The 22093-nt window shown below is 44.8% G+C and overlaps 1 protein-coding gene across 6 annotated transcripts in view; it reads right to left on the reverse strand.

The window, feature by feature from the left end:
* Window positions 1–22093, reverse strand: part of FAM81A (family with sequence similarity 81 member A) — a 122863-nt gene that overhangs the window by 59517 nt on the left and 41253 nt on the right. For 2 of the 6 annotated variants that reach the window (XM_061180250.1, XM_061180258.1), the window contains exon 1: window positions 17489–17573. The exons of 2 other annotated variants lie outside the window; for them this stretch is intronic. The gene's annotated coding sequence lies outside the window, so the exon portion shown is untranslated. Of the gene's footprint in view, window positions 1–10588; window positions 10698–17488; window positions 17574–18161; window positions 18181–22093 lie in introns of those variants that run through there. 2 more of the 6 variants (XM_061180257.1, XM_061180256.1) reach the window with 2 other exon arrangements.

The raw sequence follows: 22093 nt of genomic DNA on the forward strand, positions 1-22093 counted from the left end.
CCACCAAACTTATAGATACAGAAAACGGAATGATAGTTGCCAGAGCCACGCACTGGGAAGTAGGCAAAATGGGTGAAGGGGGTCAAAGGAACAGGCTTGCAGCTATAAAATAAATAAGCCATAGGAATGTAATGTCAGCATGATGACTACAGTTAATACTGTATTGCATATTTGAAAGATCCTAAGAAAGTAAATCTTAAAAGTTCTCATCATACACACAAAAAATTTTGTAACTATGTGTGCTGACCAATGTCAACCAGACTTATTGTGGTGATCATTTTGTAATATATACAAATATAGAGCCGTTATGTTGTATACCTGAGACTAATATAATGCTATATGTCAATTATACTTCAATGTAAAAAAAAAAATTTTAACATTAAAAAAAAAAAAAACATGGGGAGGAAAAAGGGAGAGGGCTTTGTTTTTTTCCTGGGTAGCAACTAGCTCAGGGAAGAACTGATGAGAATGAGTAGGAGTTCCCAAAGTAGAGAACAGAGAGGTTGTGCCATACTTTCTCTCTGCCACACTCTGGGACTACCTCTACTTCCTTTACTCTCAACACACCCCAGTCTAACCCCTTCTTCAGCCTCATCCTTGGCCACTCCGTACCAGAGCCTAGTTAACTCTAACCTTCCCCATAGCCACCCCACCTACCACTGTCCTTCAGCACGTCATGCACGTTGCTGCCATCATACCTTTGCCTGTGTGCTCTATCAGAAATGCCCTTCCCATCTCTGCCTGCCGAGAAAACTCGTACTAATCCTGTAAGGCCCCACCAGCCCTTCAATTCAATAAAATGGCTCCCTCGTGTGTATCCTTTAGCTCTTTATTCTGTGTGTTTTATACTACTTACTATGTCCTATTATTTTTAGCTGTTTAATAGTCTGTCTTCCCTACTAACTTATATGCTCCTTCAGCGCACGTTTCAAATCTTAACGGACACAGAGCTGACCTACAAGAATCCACACAGTGAGAGCATGATTAGCGTTCCAGTATCAGAAATTGCAGCAATAAAGGCACTAGAGAATACGGTTTAGTTAAAAGCATAGTTCTCTACTGAGACCGAATCCCAAACATTAGCCACTCAATATAATACCTGGGAATGAATGGAGACCTTTGCAATGCCTTTTTCTGAAAGTCATTTCATCCACCTGGAATTATCCTGCCTGAGCTACAGAAGCCCAGCTACATCCCCTTTCTGAAAAAAAAGTCTACCCACCACTCATTGTCTGAGATTGCTTTTCAATAACACACCTCCCTGTAGCAAACCAAGCACTATGCACTCTCTGTCAGAGAAAATGCCATTCACATGGCATGAGTCCACAACACACACTGAGGTCTGTTCAGAATTGGTGCCCTTTTCATGAGCGTGGTGGGCAAGTGTTTATCTGTTAGGTCTCTTGGTTGGTTAGTATCATGATTCTTTGCCAGAACAAAGGGATCTATATTCCTAATGAATAAGGATTAAAAATAAATGTCACTGGATTAAGTGACTTCTCAAAAATTGTTTTCAGATCTTCCCATTAATTCTGGCTCCCTTGCCTGAGGTCATCAGCTCTTGCACGTTTATAAATCTCATCTCTAGCACCACAAGTGGGTCTGCAACACTATCAGGCAGGTCTGGGTCGTACACTGTTTTGATTGTGCCATATTTGGCTGTTATAATATCAATCTCCAGTTTATGAGTTTAAAAACTTGGGGAAATCAGGGGAAGGGACAGGTAAGTAAAGCAAAGACAGAAGAATTGAAAGAAATAAGAGAAAGTAAAATTACAATGCCCAAAATATGCAATAGATCAACAGAATTTGGAGGTTAAAAGAAGAGTAAAGGGAAATGCTATTATCTAAACCAAAACATTTATTTGTGATGATAAGGATTCTGAGATATTCTCAGATACATATATAGTTTTTAATGACAAAAGGAAACATTAATCCCAATAAATTGTTCTATTTTTGTAAGTAAGATGACACTGGGTAGAAATACCTACATATCATTTTAACGTAAAATGATACATGAACTTAACAAATTAAAATGACAATATTTACGGAAACATTAAAATTTAGTTTTTCAGTTTACGATTATGATACAGCACTGATGTGTTCTGCTGAGTGTCAGAATTTAAAAAAATAGGCAAAGAATTTATGAATTAAGTGGTTGTAATGTGGTGGTGGGGAAAAAAAAAGCTGATTTCCTTATAGTTAAAAATAGAGTGAAAGGAGAGAGGGCGGAGAACAGTGGAAGGCGTGTCTAGGAAGACAGATGGGAGTGCTCCTTAACTGATCTCTGAGGCCAGGCTCAGGCTTGGACTCTGTCCTGGGGCAGCAAGGACTGATCAGGGATGGGAAACTCCAGGGCAGTGAACAGCCAGCGGCGAGAGCATCTCAGAATAGGGGAGGGGTTGCAGTGGCTGATGCTGGACCAGGAATCCCTCCTGGGAGGGACAGGATGGGGCCCGGGAGGGAGGAGGGGCTGAGGGTCCCCTCAGAGCCTCTTTACTCCTTTCTCTCCATTGCTATTCAGCTCTTCTCCCTCCCCTCTCACTGCCTCCTCTCGTTTGATTTTCTTTCTCTTTTCCTCCCACTCACCCCTCTCCATTCATCTTCCTTTGCTCTTTCCCTCTTCTTAACTTTCTCTTTCCACAGCCCATTTTCCTTCCCTCTACCATCTCTCCTTTCCCTCCTTTGCTCTCTCCCTTTCCACAGCTACAGTCCAACATACTTTTCCATCATGGAAGACATGGGTGGTGGGGTCAGGAAGGTCCTTATTTCAAGCCTGGCTTCCCCGATAACTATGATCCTAGTGGGCTTGTCGGGTTGGGGACCACTGAACTAATAGCTGCTGCCTCTTTGGAGTGTTGACCCCATGTCAGGCACTCATGCAGCATGTTTGTGGGCATTAACGGGATTCATCCTCACAATCATTCGTGAAGGGTCTGATCTTATCACCTCCATTTAACCAGAGGAAACAGAGACCTAGAAATGTTCAGCAACTGGCCCGATGTCACAGGAAGGAAGAGAGCAGGGATCTGAGCCTAGGGCCCTGGGCTTTTCATCAGCAGGCACCACCCATAGAGAGGAGGTGGGGTGTCCAGAACAGAGTCTGGCCTCGGGGCACTGGATATGCTTCCAAAAAGGGCTGATCCTTTCTCTTCCCTGCTTAATGTCCTTTCATCACACCTGACAGAAAAATATATCTGTTTTTTAAAGTAAAACTTTATATAAAAGGTTCAGCAAATATAGTATTCATTTGTTTAAAGCCCTATTATATTGTTTATTGGGGTGGGTTAGTGGGGAAATCATTAGGTACTTGCTATCACCCTTTCATTTGGCCAAAGCTGTTCCTCCGGCACCGATGTGTGCTGAGGTTACAGCTGGACTGAAGCCATGCTACTGTCACTTGTGTTTTTGAAACCAGAGCACATACGTGAAAAAAACAATTTGCGGGAATACCCTGGCGGTCCACTGGTTAGGACTCTGCACTCTCACTGCCGAGGGCCCGAGTTTGATCCCTGGTCACGGAACTAAGACCCCACAAGCCTCGCAGCACAAGCCACACACACACACACACACACACACAAATTGCAACACACATACTTTGTATGAAGAAATTTGGAACATTTTAAAAAACACCTTTCCTTAAACTGAAAAATGCTTTTTGTGATTAATAAAGTAATATAATTTAAAAATTTAGGCTCTACATAAAGGTATGAAGAATAAATTGAAAATCACCACTCAGAGAGTGCTGATAGGGCTTCCCTGGTGGCGCAGTGGTTGGGAGTCTGCCTGCCAATGCAGGGGACACGGGTTCGAGCCCTGGTCTGGGAAGATCCCACATGCCGCGGAGCGGCTGGGCCCGTGAGCCACAACTACTGAGCCTGCGCGTCTGGAGCCTGTGCTCCGCAACAAGAGAGGCCGCGATAGTGAGAGGCCCGCGCACCGTGATGAAGAGTGGCCCCCGCTTGCCACAACTAGAGAAAAGCCCTCGCACAGAAACGAAGACCCAACACAGCCAAAAATAAATAAATAAATAAATAATTAATTAAAAAAAAAAAAAAGAGAGTGCTGATATTTACATCAATTTACCTTGTTTTAAGATCTCTCTTCAGGATACATATAATTTTCCTTTATGAAAAAAAATGAAATCCTACTCTATACTATGTGTACCCTGCATTTCCTAAATGACACTATATCCTGAACATCTTTCTGTCAATATATAAAGATACATATCACAATTTTTAATGCCTGCATAATATTCCATTAAATGGACCTATCATACTCGTTAGGCAGCCCCTGACTGATGGCTATCTACACTGAAATACTATTTATAATCCGGGTTTAGTTCAACTTTTTGGTCTCTTGTTTTGCTTTTCTGTCCTTTGTTCTACAAAATGACACAGGTAGCATAAAAAGTCAGTGGGGCAGATTGCAAGCTACTTTCAAAACTGAAGTTAAGGTGAGACACTGACAATGAAACCTAAAGAATCAAGAAGGGATGAAATCAGCAGATCTGTAAGAACAACCCAAGATACTGCCAATACTCCCAACGGAAACAAGGCAAACAGTCATCATACCTGTGCTTACTGGCTCACTGTCAGTCTTTGGCTCTATACTGTGAGCTCCATGAGGGGCTGTACTGTCCACAGCTCAATCCCAAGCACCTGGCCCATAGCTGATCAATAAGTGTTTGCTGGATGAATGAATCTCAAGGACAGATGACTACAATGAAGTCATTTCAAAATGCTGAATTTAATCAATTGAATTATATTCCAACTAGAGAATTAACGGGCAACCAGAAAGGGAGATGGGACACACAGCATGTCTAGTAAAAGCAGAGTATGGAGAGGCAAAATTGATCAGTGTTTCCAAGAACCTAAGAAACTGGGGTAGCAGGAAGAACCCTATTATGGAGAGGGATGCATGAAGCTGTCCGGGCTCAATGACACTGGCCACTAAGATGATCCTCTCACTCCTCTTGCCTGAACCTGCACTCACCAAGCACATTGTTTAGCTTCCCATGTGGATGTGCATAAAAGGAGAAAACACAGGAATCAGCAAACTCGAGCCCCAGGCTAACTGCCAGCTTCTCTTCTCATCATGAATTAATACTCTGACGTGACACCTCTGATGAGAACTGGACTTGGGTAAGTCAGTCTTCTGAAATCTGAAGGTCTCTGACTGCCCTAACAGTGCTGAACATTTAAACCATGACACTGAAACATGGTACCTATTGTGAAGGCCAGATTCCTGCATAAGTGGCCCCCATGCTCCTCACCTCTGGGAATTCATACCTGTGTAAACCCCTCCCCTGAGTGTGGTGGGACCTGGGACTTGCTCCTAACCAACAGAACACAGCAGAGACCAGCCAAGTGGCAGTCACCTGGACCCCGTCGGTAGGTGCAGTCAGCTGGGATTCTGACACCAAATTATATAGGGTACACTTCTGATCATTGGGAAGAGAATATTTATTTCATAATCTAACTTTTAAGTCATTTTAATAGATATAGATTAATCTATTAATAGATTTAATAGATATCTAAATGGTTGTGTTAGAAAAATCTCAAAAGGATATTGTAGAAGGACTTCCCTGGTGGCACAGGGGTTAAGAATCTGCCTGCCAATGCAGGGGACACGGGTTCGAGCCCTGGTCCGGGAAGATCCCACATGCCGCAGAGCAACGAAGCCCGTGCGCCACAACTACTGAGCCTGCGCTCTACAGCCCGCGAGCCACAACTACTGAGCCCGTGTGCCACAATTACTGAAGCCCATGCTCCGCAACAAGAGAAGCCACCACAATGAGAAGCCCGCACAATGCAATGAAGAGTAGCCCCTGCTCACCGCAACTAGAGAAAGCCCGCACGCAGCAACAAAGACCCAACGCAGCCAAAAATAAATAAAATTTAAAAATAAAATATTTTTTAAAAAGGATATTATAGAAAGAATAAAAACTTTAACAGTTTTTTTCCTAACATTGGCTCTGTTCTGGCCAGTGGAAGAAAATTATAAAATAAGTCTAATTTGCTGCAAGAGATAAAAACACAAGAGATACCAATTTATCCCATCAGATTGGCAGACTGAGTATGGACAGGAACACATGTGGGATAATGGGAACACCAGGTGGGAATGTGAATCAGTACCACCACTTTGGAAAGTAATCTTCAATATCTAGTAAAGCTGAAGATTCACAAACCTCATGACCCAATAATTCCACTGCTAAGAAATACCCAAAAAGCTTCTCACACATGTCCACAGGAGACCTTTAGAAGAGTACTTAAGGCAGCACTGTTTTCTAACAGCAAAAAAAGTGGGCAGAGAGGGGGTACTGAACACCCATCATTAGGCAAATGGATGGATAAACTGTGATATATTCATGCAGTGAAAGAACAAACAGTTGTGGAAATAACTGGATTAGAATTACAAGTCCCAACACGAACGACTCTCACAAATACATTAAGTAAAAAAGCAAGCTGAAGAAGGGTATGGACACTATGATGACATTTTCATAAAAGTTTAAAATATGCCAAATAATATGCCAAATCTATAACATCTAAAGACAAATGTAGAAATGACAAACACCAAATCAACGTCATATTCATCTCTGAGTGGGAGACAGAGGACTACAGGGGGCTTCAACTAAATGCATACTGTTTTACTTCTTCAATTTATTTTTCACTATATCATCAAAAAAGAAAGAAAATTACTTCTTCCTGCCCTCACTTAAAAAAACCCAATTCTGCAAAGACCATGAGCTTGAAGGGAGTCAAACTGTTAGTCCCTCAGGACATGCACAGAACTCAACCTTGCCCTGTACATTCTGGGGACCACGAAATTAGAATTACAGGGCAACAGTAACTAATCTCCATCAAATCTCTACCCTTCACGCCTTTTTCCATACTGAATATGTGATCTTATCTAGATGTCAACATTTTCTATAAATGGTTATTGGTTAAATGTCCAACAATAAAAGAGTAGTTAATTAAAACATGGCACATCCACTCAAAAGGATATCAATAGCTCTTTAAAATAATGGTTACAAAGAGTATGAAGTAACACAGAAAATATTTACTAGCTATAATGTTACTTTTTTTTTTTTTTTTTAAGAACAAGATTTGAAACTGGATTTTCAGTACTATATAGAACCATAACCAGGACCTGGGAACAGAGCTTTGCCCTGTGGCACAATTTAGGTGGTGCAAACATTTTATGAGCTTAGAGGACCCTTCAAATTTTTAAGTTCTACCCCTGCCATCTTCCTCTCCAAGGTGGGGAGCTTGCCCGACCCTGGGCCAGCAGAGATGGATGAGTTACCCAGGACAAGCCCCTCTGCGTGCATAGGCCACCCTCACCTGCCTTCATCCTTCTCCCATCTGACCACCAGGGGCCCCTCTCTGCAGGAACGCATGCTCCCTTGACTTGTGGCTACCTTCAATGCTACTTCTCTACCCAACCCCTGCGTCAAATCGCTAAAATTGTTCTATAGTGTGAAGAGCCAGTATCTGCGTAAATGATGTGTTTTCAGTAGTAAGAGGAGGAAGAGGGCTGTGCAACTGAGGCCAGGGATGACTAATTCAAAAGCCAAAGCATTGATACAAGGTCAAAGAAGGACCACTGGTAATAGCAGGAACTTTCCATAAATTAATAACAGGGCTCAGACTGGGGGAGTGCCTCCGAATTATGTACGAAGAAAATGAAACAGCATAAATAAACACACCCTGTCTCCTTCTTAAGAGGCAGTTCCCCTCTCCCTATATCTGGCCGGAATTTTGGAGAAGGGATGAGCCATCTTTAGGAGGCAGGAGATAGATGGGCCCCTGGGCCAGAGAGCTGGTGTCTGTCAAGTGGAGTAAAACTGAAGCTTTGTTCTCACCCAGACACTCCAAGGACAAAGCTAGTGGCAGAAGCTGAGTTCTGCTGAAGTAAAGAGATAAGGTGCCCACTCCTGAGGTCAAGGAAAACTTCCCTGTCTGCACATGCGCAGGAAGGCGCCTTGGGGGTCAAAAAGGGAGGGGGTGTCACCCCATCATAAGTGTGGAATGCACCCACAGGCCTCTGCGGAGGGATCCATCTTAGCAAAAAGTTGCGCACACATCTTGGTGAGGGGGGGGAGTCCTAGGACCAGTCAGGTGTGAAAAAAGAAACGAGATAATTGGCCAAATGTAAACAAAGACCCGGAAGGGCTGTCCCCTGTAAGTGATTTAAATCCCCTCTTCACTGCGCTCCATTCAGGACTCCCACACTCCTCTCCAGGTGTGTATTTCTGCCTCGCTTCTCACTGCGCTTCCCTTCATTAGAGAGGACCTCCCTACCCTTTCTCTCTGGGTGTGTATTTCTGCCTTGCTTCTGTCTTAAATAAACAAACTGCTTCTCTGTGTGCTCTCCCATACGTTGTACTGTGCCTTTAATAATAAACTTTGTACCTGTTTTTACAGTTTTTGCCTCCTTGAAACATTCTTGCTTTCAAACGGGGGAAAGAGCTAGGGCCAATTTGCTTCTAGCCTCTAGCCCCTGGTGGTCTAGTGACTAGGATTCCTGGTTTTCATCCAGGCTACCCAGGTCCAATTGCTGGGCAGGGAACTAAGATCTCTCTTCAGGACCGCTCACTGCTGTCCCTCCGAGATCAATTACTAGAAATATATTGGGCTAGCATACTTTGGGATGTAGATGGCATTATGGTTATGAGGTGGATCTGAGGGAAATCTGGGTAAGTCTCCAAAGGAAGGAAGGTTATAAGGCCTTACCCAGCCTCTAAGACGTTGGGCATCTTCACACCAAAACGTCCCTCTCTGGACGCGTTAGGTCAACGGCAAATGAAGCTTACCTGACACAGCCTGATACTTTTTTTCAATAGCACATTACCCCAGCAACCCAGAAATCCCTCAGTCATCCTGGAGAGAGTGTGGCAGGGGTTCCTGTACTAGAAGTACTATTATAATAATATTTTTTTAAACAGTGGAAAGAAATAAATCAGAACATTAGCCCTGGGTACATTTCTATTCTACTTTTCCTTCTTTTCAAAATACTTCAATGAGTATGCTCTTTTCAAGACAAAAATTTAAGTGAAAACTTCTTGCATAAAAGAATGAACCAATGAGAAAAGACACACAAACAAACAGACAATGCAGAAATTGCCCATTTCTAGCTATCAAAACCAAAGAGACACGACTGATTCTGGGTGTAAAAGACTCAATGGTTCAGTTAAAGTAAGTTTGCTGTTAAGTTTTGTTTTACCGTGGTTAAAAACATATAACATAAAAGTGACCACCTTAAACATTTTTAAGTTTAGAGTATAGTATTAACTACATGCACATTGTGGTACAACAGATGTCTAGAACTTTTTTATCTTCTAAAACTGAAACTCTGTATCAACTGAACAACTCCCAGTTTGCTAATTTGTACCCATTCCCTGTGGGCACATAATGAGGCTTGAGCCCAGGACCCTCGTTGAAGCCCCCGTGGAGCCCTGGATTGCCCTTATATCAGGCCCGGGGCTGCCATCAGTGGGAGCCACCAGCGCAGCATTCCAAACGGCTTCGGCTCCAGGGAGAGTGTGAGTCCTTCCCCCAACCCGCCACCAACAGGGTCCCAAGGCAGATATTTCCAATCGTTTTTACGGAAATGGCCTTCAATCCACCCTGCAACACTTGTGTCCTTTCCGCTCCACACTAGTGCATTCACCAGGGGAATTGTGTTGATGGTAGAAAGGTGAAGGGTGGCTGTATTTCTGACCCATAAGAAAACGAACTTCAAAATGTTCAAACCATTTACAGTGGCCTTGCAGTCAGGGCAGGGACTGCTGCATAACTGATGGGATCCTGTAAATCTGCAACATACATGTGGCCTCCGACAGGTCCAGATGGATTCACGAGTGGGCTGAAATCATCGGGACCCCTGGAACCCAAGGAGCGGCCACCGATGTTGCTCTAATCCACTCTGCACAGCTTGGAACAATGCTAACATTTTTAGGAGAATCCCTGCAAAAACAGATTGGTTTCTGTTCCCATCTATTAATAACAGCTATTTTGAAATGCTATTTAAATCTCCTATTGTTAATTTGAACTTTTCGTGGGTTCTGTCTCCCCAGCTGAGCTGCGGTGGGGCAGCAGGGACTACACACCACGTGGATCTGTAACCCCCTGAGACGGGCGCGGTGCCCCTTCACAGATGCTCGTAAACATTGGTTCATTTGCTTGTTCTACTTTGGTAAGGCCCATCATTTTAATTAGTGACTGGCTCTGCCCAAATGACATATCGCTTGTTGACTCAAGGTGCCTTCCAGCCGTGAGCTCTGCTTCAGGCTGCCCTGCAGTGAGCACGGGCTCTCACCCATGCCCGCACCCACACCAGAAGTGTGTTCGTATTACCTTTAGGGTGTTTTATTATGATCCACAGCTATATTTGGCAACTTTTCTTTCTAGCATTAGAGAAGACACATTACCAAATGTTAAAAAAGGAATCTGCCGAATGCACCAGCTAGAACAGAAAAAGTATTATTAAAAACCTGCGTAAACTCTCTCCCTCCCAAACTACCTACACCCCCGATGCATCCAGGATAGTACAGAGGAGGGGAAGGCATGACTTTGTATACTCACGCGGACACAATGCTAGTCGTGACTTTTGGGTTCACACCCGACACCAGTCTTTGGCTGAAAAGCTAAGGATTGGGGCTGGGAAGAAAGATCCAGCCTCCTGTCTCTGCCCTTTTCCTCATACATGGCGGGAGGGGCCTGGACTTCCCTGTCGAACACAGGAGTCTGTGAGAGACTCTTTTACCTGGGGTTAACGACTTGAGTTCAGCACATTAATATTATAACTATTTTAGAGAGGGCAGGGGAGGCCTCCTGAGCTCTTCTAGAGATAATTAAAAACGGGGGAAAAAAAGAAATCTGAAATAAACAAAAAAACAAGCTGAAGGCACCAGGGGTTTCTGAATAACATCTTCCCGGGGAAACAATTTTAAGAATTCCATAATGCAAAAGCAACCCCCCTCATTCTCTCCCACATAAACACGCTTGTTATTTCAGCCCCACTCAGCTGAGTAGCAGAATCTCTTGCCTTCACTTCGGCAGCTACTTTGTCCAGATATGTCACTGGCACACAAGCATTCTCAGGAGGGAAAGAAGGCTGACCGCAGCCAGTAAGTGCAGGCACACCTCAAGGAGGAATACTCCTGTTCCAGTAACTTCAACAACTCACCGCCCTGCGGTCGGATTGCTGACCTCAAACACCAATTTTGCCTTAACAGACTGAAAACTTCAGGCCTTTTGATGTTTATCAGCATGTTCCCAGTAACTCTCTTGCTGTAGCAGAAAGGTAATCAAATAAACCATTTTATTATGACTGATGACTACGTTTTTACAACACCAAGATCTACTGACCCTCGGAGGCGGGGAGAGGGGGGGGAATCAAAAAAAGCCCACCGAGTAGTACAAAGCCACTGTTTTACCCTTTTTTCACCTGCTTTTAGGTTAAAAACCTATGGGACATGAAACCACATCCAAGAAGTCAAAAATAAAATAATCAATCTAAGGAGAAGGAGGAAAATAGAAGAATTATTAAGAGAAAGGAACAGGCAGAAAGAGTGAAGGGAGCATGGAGGAAGGGGGGCAGTGCTGAGATCGGAGCAGAGAGAGAGTCGGGGGGACAATGGAGAGTAGAGAACAGGTGGCTCGAGGGCCCGAAGGGAGGATGTGAGCCTGAGAAACTGCCCCTCACACATTCAGCTGCTCACTTGGGGTGTGAAGAAATAGATGGGCCATTTTTTAATATGCTGTTAGGTTTCTCTCTCTTCTTTTTTTTTAAATCCAACCTGCCCTTTCTTTGTCTTGACACATATACACAAAGTTAAGATGTCATGGGGGGGGGGAATCATTTATTCCACTTACAACATGGAAATACCTTTCTGAATTACCTATTGTTTTGCTAACAGGCCCTATTTTGAGCCAACACCTACCTGACCCTCAGAGTAAAGCACGGGTCTCACGCCTACCACCACGTACGGCACGCTAGCAGACAAGTCTAAGGTCAGCCTGCGCATTCGCTTAATGATTTTAATCGAGTCACTTAGTCCAGTCAACAAATATTCACTGAGCCTCTGCAGTGCTAAATAAGACACAGCTCCCGCACTCAGGAGCTTCGATTCAATAGGGAACTAGAACAGACAAGCCACCGTGCAAGAGTGAAGAGGCTGGTACGTGCCAAGTGGTGGCACAAGCCAGGCATGGCCTCCAGGCAGGGGCAGGATCAGTTTGAACTGGGCCAGCAGTAAATGCATCTGAGAAGCAGCCATTCGAGTGGGCTATTCAAAGGGGTGGGTCAAGTAAACGCAGGACAGCTTGAGAAAGGGTGGAGGGAGGACAGAGCAGAGGAAGTACTGACCGGTGAAAATTACCGCACACACGGATTCCTGCTGGTAAGCCATGATAAACAGTTGCCAGGACCACGCGCGGAGGCCTTGAATCCACTACAGGAGAGACAGGAGGAATGGCAAGGAAGGGACAAATTGAAGGAGACTGTGCAGGGGGCACTGCAACACTCAACAGCCAACTGGATGCAGGGGTGTGAAGAGGAGAAAAGTCAGAATAACCCAAGAGAGCAACAGCAGGTCACAGAGAGGATGATGACAGCACGAAAATCATGACAGATGCACCGAGAGGGACATGATGTCTCTCTCCCCTGTGCGAGGCTTTCCTGATGATGGATAACCTGGACCTACCCCGAGAAAACTCCAGACAAACCCAAGTTAAAGGGTATTCTACAAAATAACCAGCCTCGCCCTTCCAACGTGTCAAGGTCATGAAAGACAAAGAATGACTGAGGAACTGCCCGGAATAAAGGAAGTTAATGAGGCAAGACAACTAGCACGGTACAAGACCCTGGACCTGGATCCTGGGCCAGGAAGAGGCTTTTTTTTTTTTTTTTTAAGATTTTTTCCTTCTTTCGCTCTAAAGAACATTATTAGGACTCTTGGTGACACCTGAATAAGGTATGTAGATTGGAAATTAGTACAGAATCAACGTCAATGTTTTGATTTTGATGTTTGTTATGCAAGAAAATGCCCTTGTATTTTTTAGGAAATATACACTAAAGTATTTGAGGGTGGAGGTAAAGGGGCATCATGTCTATAACTTACTCTGAAGGTTCAAAAAAAAATCACAACACATGTATGTGTGTGTGCGTGCATGTGTGTGTATGTGTGTGCATGCGTGCGTGTGTATGTGTGTAGAAAAAGAGAGCGAATGTGTGAGAAAGAAAAAGCAAGTGTGGTGAATAGTTATTATTTATAGAATGTGGATGAAAAGTATATAGAAATTATTTAAATGATTCTTGCAATTTTTCTAAAAATCGGAATTACTTCAAAATAAAAAGTTAATGGGAAAAAAGATTAAGGAAGCTAGGATTAAGAGCTGTTTAGAGACAAAAGAGCTGGGCTTCTGGGTATTAAATTCTGAATGGGATGCAGAAAGCTGGAAATGGAGGTTTGAAGGCGTCTGGGGGGGCTGAGTAAAACCTGGTTAAAAGCAGAGCTCGAAGGCAGATTGCCAGAGCTCCTCTCTCAGTTCGCTCCTTAACAACCAGCAGTAGTAACAATTGCTTAAGTTATTCTCATTTCTCTCTGCTTCAATTTCTTCACTCCATAACAGCAATGATAAGGCTATCTGCCTCACAGATATGGAGCGAGGATTGAAGGACATGATACAAGCGAACCACAGTGCCCCGTGAGGCCCAAGGTAACTGTCCATTAGCGACTAATGTTGGCCCTGCGATGGGGTTGATGCTGGGAGAAGGGAGGAGGCCAGGTAAGAAGAAGGCCCAGGACAGGATCCCACTGAATCTCCCATTCAGAAGTCAGGAAGAGAAAGGAGATAAGTGAGGTCTGAGTTGCCCCTGAAGAGCCAGTGACAAGGAGATGCGGAAAGAGAGAGGCTGGGGAGAAGGGTGCCCGCCGGTAGCAGATGCGGGGCAGAGACCAAGGAGCAGGGGGACAGAGTACAGGCCTCAGCTCTGCAACCTGGACACCTCTGCTGGAGCCCCACGCAACAGCAGTTTCAACAGAAAGGTGGGGCTGAGGCCAGAAGGAGTAAGTGGGCAGTCCGAGGCGGGAAACCTGAGGACAGTTCAACAGAGGAGCAGGGTGCAGAACTGCGCTGCCCAATCCAGCAGCCATCAGCCCCAGGTGACTATTTCAATTGAATTTAAATTAATTGAAATTTTACAAAAATCAGAAAATTTAGTTGCTCGGTCACACTTGCCACATTTCACGCTCTCAGCAGTCACATCTGACTACTGGTGACTATATGGCTACTAGTGACAACACGGCTAGTGACCACCACGTTGGACAGCACAGATACAAAACACTTCCATCACTGCAGACAGTTCTCTTGGATGGAGCTGGGACTCTAGCACAATTTCTTTTATTATGAGAAGATGACTTGAATATAGGGTGGAGTGAGGGCTGGGGCAGAGTAAGGAGGGACCAAAGAAATTAGAGAAAGGGAATAACAAATGGAGCAAGTTCCCAAAAGAGGCAAGGAGGAAGGGGAAAAGTCCAGACAGAGTGTGCAACACATGTGAGTCAATCTTGGGTAAGGGACTGATAGACATTTCCTTCCTCAGAGGAAGGAAATAAAGAACAACAAAGATGGGTAAAAAAGAATGCTTGGGGTGGTGAGGAGGGTACAGTGGGAACTTACATTAAAGCAGAAGGCAGTAAACTCCAATGTAAACATCCTTAATCTCGTGAATGAAAAAAGGCTGTCTCCAGAAAGGAAACTGACTGGAAGTTTAAGGAATGGAAAAGTCTGCCATAACCTCTAATGGAATGCAGCTGGGAGTTCATAAAAGATGCATTTTTTTTTTTCATAGAAAAGTGAGACCTAGGTGAAATTAGAGCTAGCGTAAGTTTACAGTGGAACCAGTGCAAAGGTCTTTGTGATAACTTGGCAGACTGGGAGAAGGAAAAGCAGATGATGAGGGTGATTTTGGATTGAGGACTGGAATATGAGAAGTCCAACATGTTAAGACAAAGGATTCTGGGATTCTGGACAAAACCGAAATGGCTGGAATATATACACTCCAAGTAGATAAACAGAGACATAAAGGGATTGAAACAGTAAGTGATTAAGGGACCAGAGTCTTCAGTGACCGTTAGTCTGGTGCAGTAAGTGGAAAGAATCGGCGAAGCAAACTGACATCCAAGTTCCAGATCTTGAAGGTGCAAAAAATTCCCATGACTAAACAAGTTCAAGAAGTGAGTGGCTGAAGTAAAGGAGAAACCAAGGCCATAGAAGTTGATGTTGAGGACCCTGGTGAACTTCAAGATCAGTGAATTAATAGAGCCTCAACAGTGATGCCAAAGTCACCAGCAAGAGACAAGGTAGAGAACAGAACCAAGTTAGTTGCTCATGTTTGTTTCTTTGTTTGTTAATTTTTTTGTAGCATCAAGTGAAGTGATTCCCAAACCTGGGAGTACATCAGAATTACCTGGTGAACTCTCTTTTCCCTCCCCTTCTATTTCCTTCTTTTTGGGTTTGTTTTTAAAATAAAAATGTTTAGGTCTTGCGCACCTGATGATTCTAATGTGGTATGTTTAGGAGAGGCTAAAGAGCTGCGTCTTTCAAAGTGCTCCAGGTGATTCTGAGGAGCCACCAGGTTTGGCAAGCACTGATTCAGAAGATAAGAAGGAGGGTATGGGGCACAAGCAGACAGCATGACGTGTAGCGAGAAGACTCTGTTAGGGATGGGTTAATGGTCTGGAGGCAGCACTGAGAAGCAAGGGGAAGCCCAGTCCCTGCACCGGTTGAGACGGGAGAGGGCTGTTCTGAGGGAAGTTGTTCACTCAGGCTCTGGAGCTAGGGGAAGGACAGGTGATGGACTCAGCTGCAGCAAAATGAAAACAAAGGCATGTGGCTGCAGGATGTAAGAAACAAGAGACTGCAAGGCAGGTTGGAGACACACAGGTTAGCGGTCTGCAGGACAGGAGGCTGAACAGTTTGTTATTGAGGGATCCAAGTGTAACAAGGTGTGATTCATTAAAGGGTTTGTAGGGCTCAGTGGCTGGATTCTTGGGCAGTAAGGATTTTTCTATCTGAACGCTATCAGATTTCTAATATGTAAACCATTAAAGATTATTAAACCTTCGGGTAAACAAGCTTGCAGAAGCTTATTCATTAGCAGTGAAAAATCTGTCTTCCCAACCCACATTTTTATACAGATGAAATCAGACTGGAAAGAATATCAAGGTTTGCTTTGGAGCAGAAAGACAGATGGGGCAACCCCAAACCTGTGAGAGGGACAGGGCATTCCCTCCCTTCCCTCTCCCAGAAAGAGGGAAATTTATGAACTGAGAATACAGAAAGGGGCCCCAGCCAATGTGAAGAACAGAAGAGGTGACACAGATGACCGAGTCTCAGGAGCACTGCTACCCTCACCTGCCCCCCCACATCCCCCAATGGGTAAATGCTAGGGATGTTTCTCAGTAAAGAACATATTTACTTTCACAAACCCAACTTATTTAAAGAGCAAGCTGCAAATGTTCGCCCCTGCTTCTGAGAGAGCTGCACTTCTGTAGGTTCAAATCTGCTTACTCCTATGAAATAATTTCTAACACTGACATACACAGACTTTAAGACGAGGGCGTGAGCGCAGCCAGGCACACACGCACGCGCGCGCACACACACAACCTCGTGCATATTGAAGAAATGACTCACTTCATTTGCTGCTGCCTGCCACTATTGGGTTTTGATTCTACCTGTTCAAATACAAAGTTTCCTGTTAGATTAACTACAGGAAAGAACTCAGGAGTCTTAACCCTGATTTTGTGCATGACTTTAGAGTACTCAAGAGGCTTTTAACCTGGGCATCAGGAGAAGCCACTCTCTAATCAGCCACTGCTTTCTCTCCATAATCTTTCACAAAACGATAACATATCTTACCACTTTGAGAGCCAATTAATGGAAACCCCTGGTAGAATAAACAAGGCTAAGCCTCGTATGTCCTGTACCTGCAGTACTTGGGGGCCCCTTTTCAGCTCACCGTAAGACGGCACAACAGCACCCTGGAACTTCAAAGAACCCGAGCCCCTCCTTTTAAAGATGAGAAAGGGGTGGGGAGGGGTCAGAGAGGTGAACCCGCCCAAGGTCACTCTGCTCTGAGTAATGGGACGGCTGACTTGGCACTGCCCCCTGGCAATCTGTGCTCCACCCCAGCTCCCCCAAACAGTCCCTCGGGGCTTCTGCTGGCTTGCTAGCATGCAACCTCCCCCGGCCCCCGCAAAAATGCAACACCAGTCGCGCTCGGTGCCCAACTTCATCCCTTCGCGTCAGCATGCAGTTAACCCTCTGGCCGGCAGCAGGTCACATGGGCCACGCTCTGCTCTCTCTCCCCCGAGCCCGGCCCCCCGGCGGCCGCCCCAAGGTCACCGGCTGGCCCGGGGAGCTCCCGCCTCAGGCGACGGGAGACGGCAGGGCGGGGGCCCGGGGCGCGGCACTCACCGGCGCGGGGGGCGGGCGCGCCGCGGCTGCCCATGTCCTCGCCGGCGCGGCTGGGTGCGGCGGCCGCTGGCGCTGGCTGTGCTGGGCGCCCGGCTGCGGGCCCGCGCCGCGGGGAGCGCCGTCCAATCAGCGCGCGCCTGCCGCCTGGCCCGGCGCGCGGCCCGGCCGGGTTCGCGGCTCCCGGGGGGCGCGAGCCGCCGCGCGCCGCCCGAGCGGCTTCCGGGCGCGTTGCCTGGACGCGGTTGCCGTGGCAGCCCGAGCTGGAGGCTTTCCCCGCGCCCGCGCCCAGCCCCGCGGCACCGCCCCTCCTCCCTCCGCGTTCCCACACCCAAAATAGCCTCTCCTCCCGCTGCTGTTTCCCACCCAGCTCGCAGCCCAGCGGCTTGGAGTCGGCGGGCGGGGATTTCGCTTATTGGAAAATAAGTCCTGTTGTAGGGCTGGTTGACTTGAAGAGAGGGGTGTTGAAATGGTGCCTGATTAAGATAATAGCCATGGTGCCTGCCCTGTAATTCTCTTCAGAGCCCTAGCATCCGTTATTTACCAAACCTCTTTCCCACAGAAAGCGTTATTATCTACCCCCACCCCCTTCCAAATCGAGGAGAAGTTATTTTACGAGGCCACCGTCTGGGAAACAGCTTGCGCGTTGACGCCCCACCTGTGCAGCGGAACTAACCCTCGAGGCGGCCAAGTGTCATCTAATGAATCACCTTGACACCGGCCACTGGGACCAAGGATCCGGTCTCATGGCAGCAGGCACGACGCAAGAAAGAAAGAACTGCTACCACCCCTCTTCTTCACATGCCTTCCTCCTCCCTTCTGCCTCACCCGCCTCCTAGGGCGTCCTAACTCTTTGCACCTTCCTCTCAATGTGCATTTTGAGCAGGCTGCACACGCCGATCCACTCAGAAATTTGCTTCCTCTCTGTGGGCGGGATTTAAGCAGAGTTGGGGACCCCCACCTACGCCCACCTCCGGTTCATACCTCTTTCCTGTCGCTAGTATTTACCCAGGAAGGGTGTTCCTATCCGTCTCCTCCACCAGCCACAGCCTCTCCAACCCAGGGAAAGGGGGGACTTGGTAGAAAGACTCTGGGCTGTGGAGTTAGGCTGAGTTGTTCTGGAATCCTCTCTCCAACAGTTACTTCTATGTGGTCTTGGAAATTCTGTTTCCATACCTATAAAACGGGATAATATCCCCACCAAGGGCTAATGCATCCATAACATTCAGTGAACAATGCTTATTGGATGCTTGTCAAATTCTAGAAACTGTGCATACACAATGGTGAAAAAGAAAAAGAGACACGAATCTCTGCTCTCACAGAGTTAACAGCCGGAAACACATCAATCAAATAACCACAGACAGCATGAAACTGACATTGTGATAAGGAGAGTGCATGACCTTGAGAACTATGGTGTGGAGATCTGACGTAGGAGCATCCCTTTAGCTCAGTGATTATTTTTTCCTTTTTTCCCTTTGATTCCCACTGCCTGGCACATGGTACGCACTCAGTAAATGTATATGGAATTGAATCCTATGTCATCCTGATAACAGTATCACTCAGTTTCCCACTGACTTTCTCCCACTGAAAATATATTTGAAACATACATAACTCTCTGCTATGTCTGGAAAGACGTGCAGGTCTTACGGGAAAGTACTCATTCAAACCCAGAGCCCACCATCAAGAGTCCCAAGAAAGGTTCAAAATGTTTCTGGCCTGTCCTCATTGGGTTGCCTTCCAGAGTGTAAGGTGTGCATCTCAGATGGGCACATGAAAGTCCCCTCTGCCTCATTTCTTCCACCCCCCACCCTTACTATTCCACTCTCTCCCCTGGTCCCAGCTCCATTCTGACACTCCCCCTTGATTCAGAGCTGCAGGGCACCCATTCCTGGCTTCCTAGGAGAATGGCAGCAATCCTTATAATCCTCAGAGTAGAGCATCTGTAAAACAGAGGAAACTCCCTCCTGTACTTCTGCTGGCCTTCAAAGCATAACTTTATGCTGTAATTGCCACAAGACTCCATCACTCTCAAGGGTAGAGAAGAAGAGGACCTGGTAAATGAGGGCCCTTGCTACATATATACACCATTTCATTCTAGCTGACTTTAATTTCCTTTTAAAAAATCAATTAGCATAAATAGAATACAAAATTTTAAAAGATTCATTAGTAAGAAGACAAATAATTGTAGCTCTTGCAAACTCTGAATTCCTCAATAGGAATCCTGAAGTTTCATAGTATAGTAGAGCCACGACTTCCCACTTCTGACCTTTTCTTCCCCCTTGTTCAGGTGACATGTTTTGAATCCTGAGGAGACACAGTGCACAATGATTTAAGCCTACCTTAATTTTTTTCCAACTCAAACTATTTCTGTAGGATAAATTTCAAAGAACTATCTGTTTTTCCAGAATTGTTTGATTGTGACTCATTACAGGAAATGGATTTTTTTTTGCATTACTTTAATTTAAAAGCTATGATGTATCACAAATTATTTAATACTGGCACAGATTAACAAAAATAGTTTCATCAAAGAGAGCAATTTTATAAACTTGATGGTTGTCATACTATTCAGCAACCAGTTATTAAATACAAATAACTACTGCAGTGTATTTTGCTAGATGCTGTGGAAAATTTTTTTAAGTGATTTATGGCACAGCTGAGGGGTTTTATTTGTTTGTTTCTTGTTGTTGTTGTTTGGCTGCACCGCACTGCTTGTGGGATCTTATTTTCCTGACCATGGATCGAACCGGTGCCCGCTGCAATGGAAACGTGCACTGGACTGCCAGGGAATTCCCACAGCTGAGTTCTGGTCCTGCCTGTGTCTCAGCACCACCAAAAGTCACAAAGATATGATATGCGGGGCTTCTATGAGGCCAGTGAGCTGGCTCATCTAGGGGAAGGTCAAGGGACTGTATAGGTCAAAAGTGGTATTTGTAAAAAGGCTGGAAAGCAGGTGGACCAAGAATGTGGTGAGCCCTGCAGGGTGGTTAGCACTTTATCTCTAACTAAGGCTTGTTACTCAGTGGGGTGTCAAGATCCATTGTGAGGTGTGTCACACAGTGTCACACAGTGTTCTTCACCAATAATAAGGTGCTAAAAGATTGACCCACAAGCAATGGTCATATATAGGAACCAGAAAGAGGAAGAGGGTTCCCACAAAGGGAACAACGAGGAAGAACCAGAGATGTTAGGGACAACGTCAGAGAAGCTCCAGGTGGAAAGTTTGGTGACAAGTCCCACAGAAGTCAAGAAAATTTAGTGAATAGAAGGTCACTGGTGACCTTCATGGGTATTTTTGAGTTATTGGACTGCTGTGGGTTAAGAAAAGACTGGCTGCCAGAGAAATGCAGGAGGAGGTGTGGGTCACTCTTTAGAGAAGTTTGGTAGTGCAGGGAAGGTGAGAAATAAGGTCAAGAGAGAGGTTTTTAGTGCTAAGTGAACATTTTCAAGATAGGAGAAAATACGTTTTGCATTTATATGTGCTGTTGGAGTCATGAAGAAACGGAGAGCACAATACATCATTCTGCACTGACTAACTCAATCTAAATTCTGCCACTAATTTCATCATCACCATATCCATTTCCTTTAAAAAAATCTTTCATCAAATAAGAGAAATCTTACATTGAACAAAGGTGGGGTTCAGACCTTGGGACATTATTCTCTTAATAATCAGTTAATAAAATATGTGTTATTCTTTATGGCTTTTCTTTGGTGGTTTTCTTTGTTGATAATAGTAACATCTTAGAATTAAGGAAATCCCTTGTTTTCCTCTTTTATATGTAAAAATAATGGATTTTTCACATGTTTTGAGTAAACTGTAATTGACTTATCTGTTTTTGCTAACAGCTTCCCTTCATGTGTTGGCTAATTCTCTCAAATATTATGTTTTGCTTATGAATTTGTTGGTATCTATCCATCTCACAAGGGTTTTTTAAAGTAATTATAATTAGGGCACAACCAGCAGGGAAGCATAAAATATTGGAAGACTCTTCCTAATAGTGTAGTAGTGTTAACTTAGGAGGTGTTATCTATGTCTTAACTTAGGTAATTGCTGGTGTACATAGCAGGGCAAAGGCAGCCTGGGTTGTGTTGAAACAGCAAACAACTGAGCCTTAACATAATAATACTCACTAGAGAGTGAAATCTGGAATAACGGAGGATTTATCCACAGAGTTTATGGCCAGAAGTTCTAGAATAACCTTATAATTAAACTGATTCATCCAAAACCCATTTCATTGGCAAGGGGAGGGAGCACCGTAGAAAATTCCATTGCACATTGATTTTTTTTTTTTTTCCAAACTGATGCAAAAAATTTATTCCAAGTTAGTTATTTTATGCAGTAGTTTCCCCCCTCAACAGACTCGTGATAACCACATCTTTTAAATCTGTAAATAATGTTATCAAAATAATCTTAATCTTTGAGATCTCACAAAAATGTATATTTTACAATGCACCCTGAATATCAAGGCTGCAAGAATAACACAACATTTCCTATATCTAAATATTTTACAGTTGTACCCAGAAAGAAAAAAAAAAAGTGAAAAAACCATATATGCTGGGTTAAGGGCTAATGTTACCCGAGCAGCCGGAAATAAAATAAAATATCCAAAT

This window comes from Eubalaena glacialis, chromosome 2 (genome assembly GCF_028564815.1).
Source record: "Eubalaena glacialis isolate mEubGla1 chromosome 2, mEubGla1.1.hap2.+ XY, whole genome shotgun sequence".
NCBI lineage: Eukaryota > Metazoa > Chordata > Mammalia > Artiodactyla > Balaenidae > Eubalaena > Eubalaena glacialis.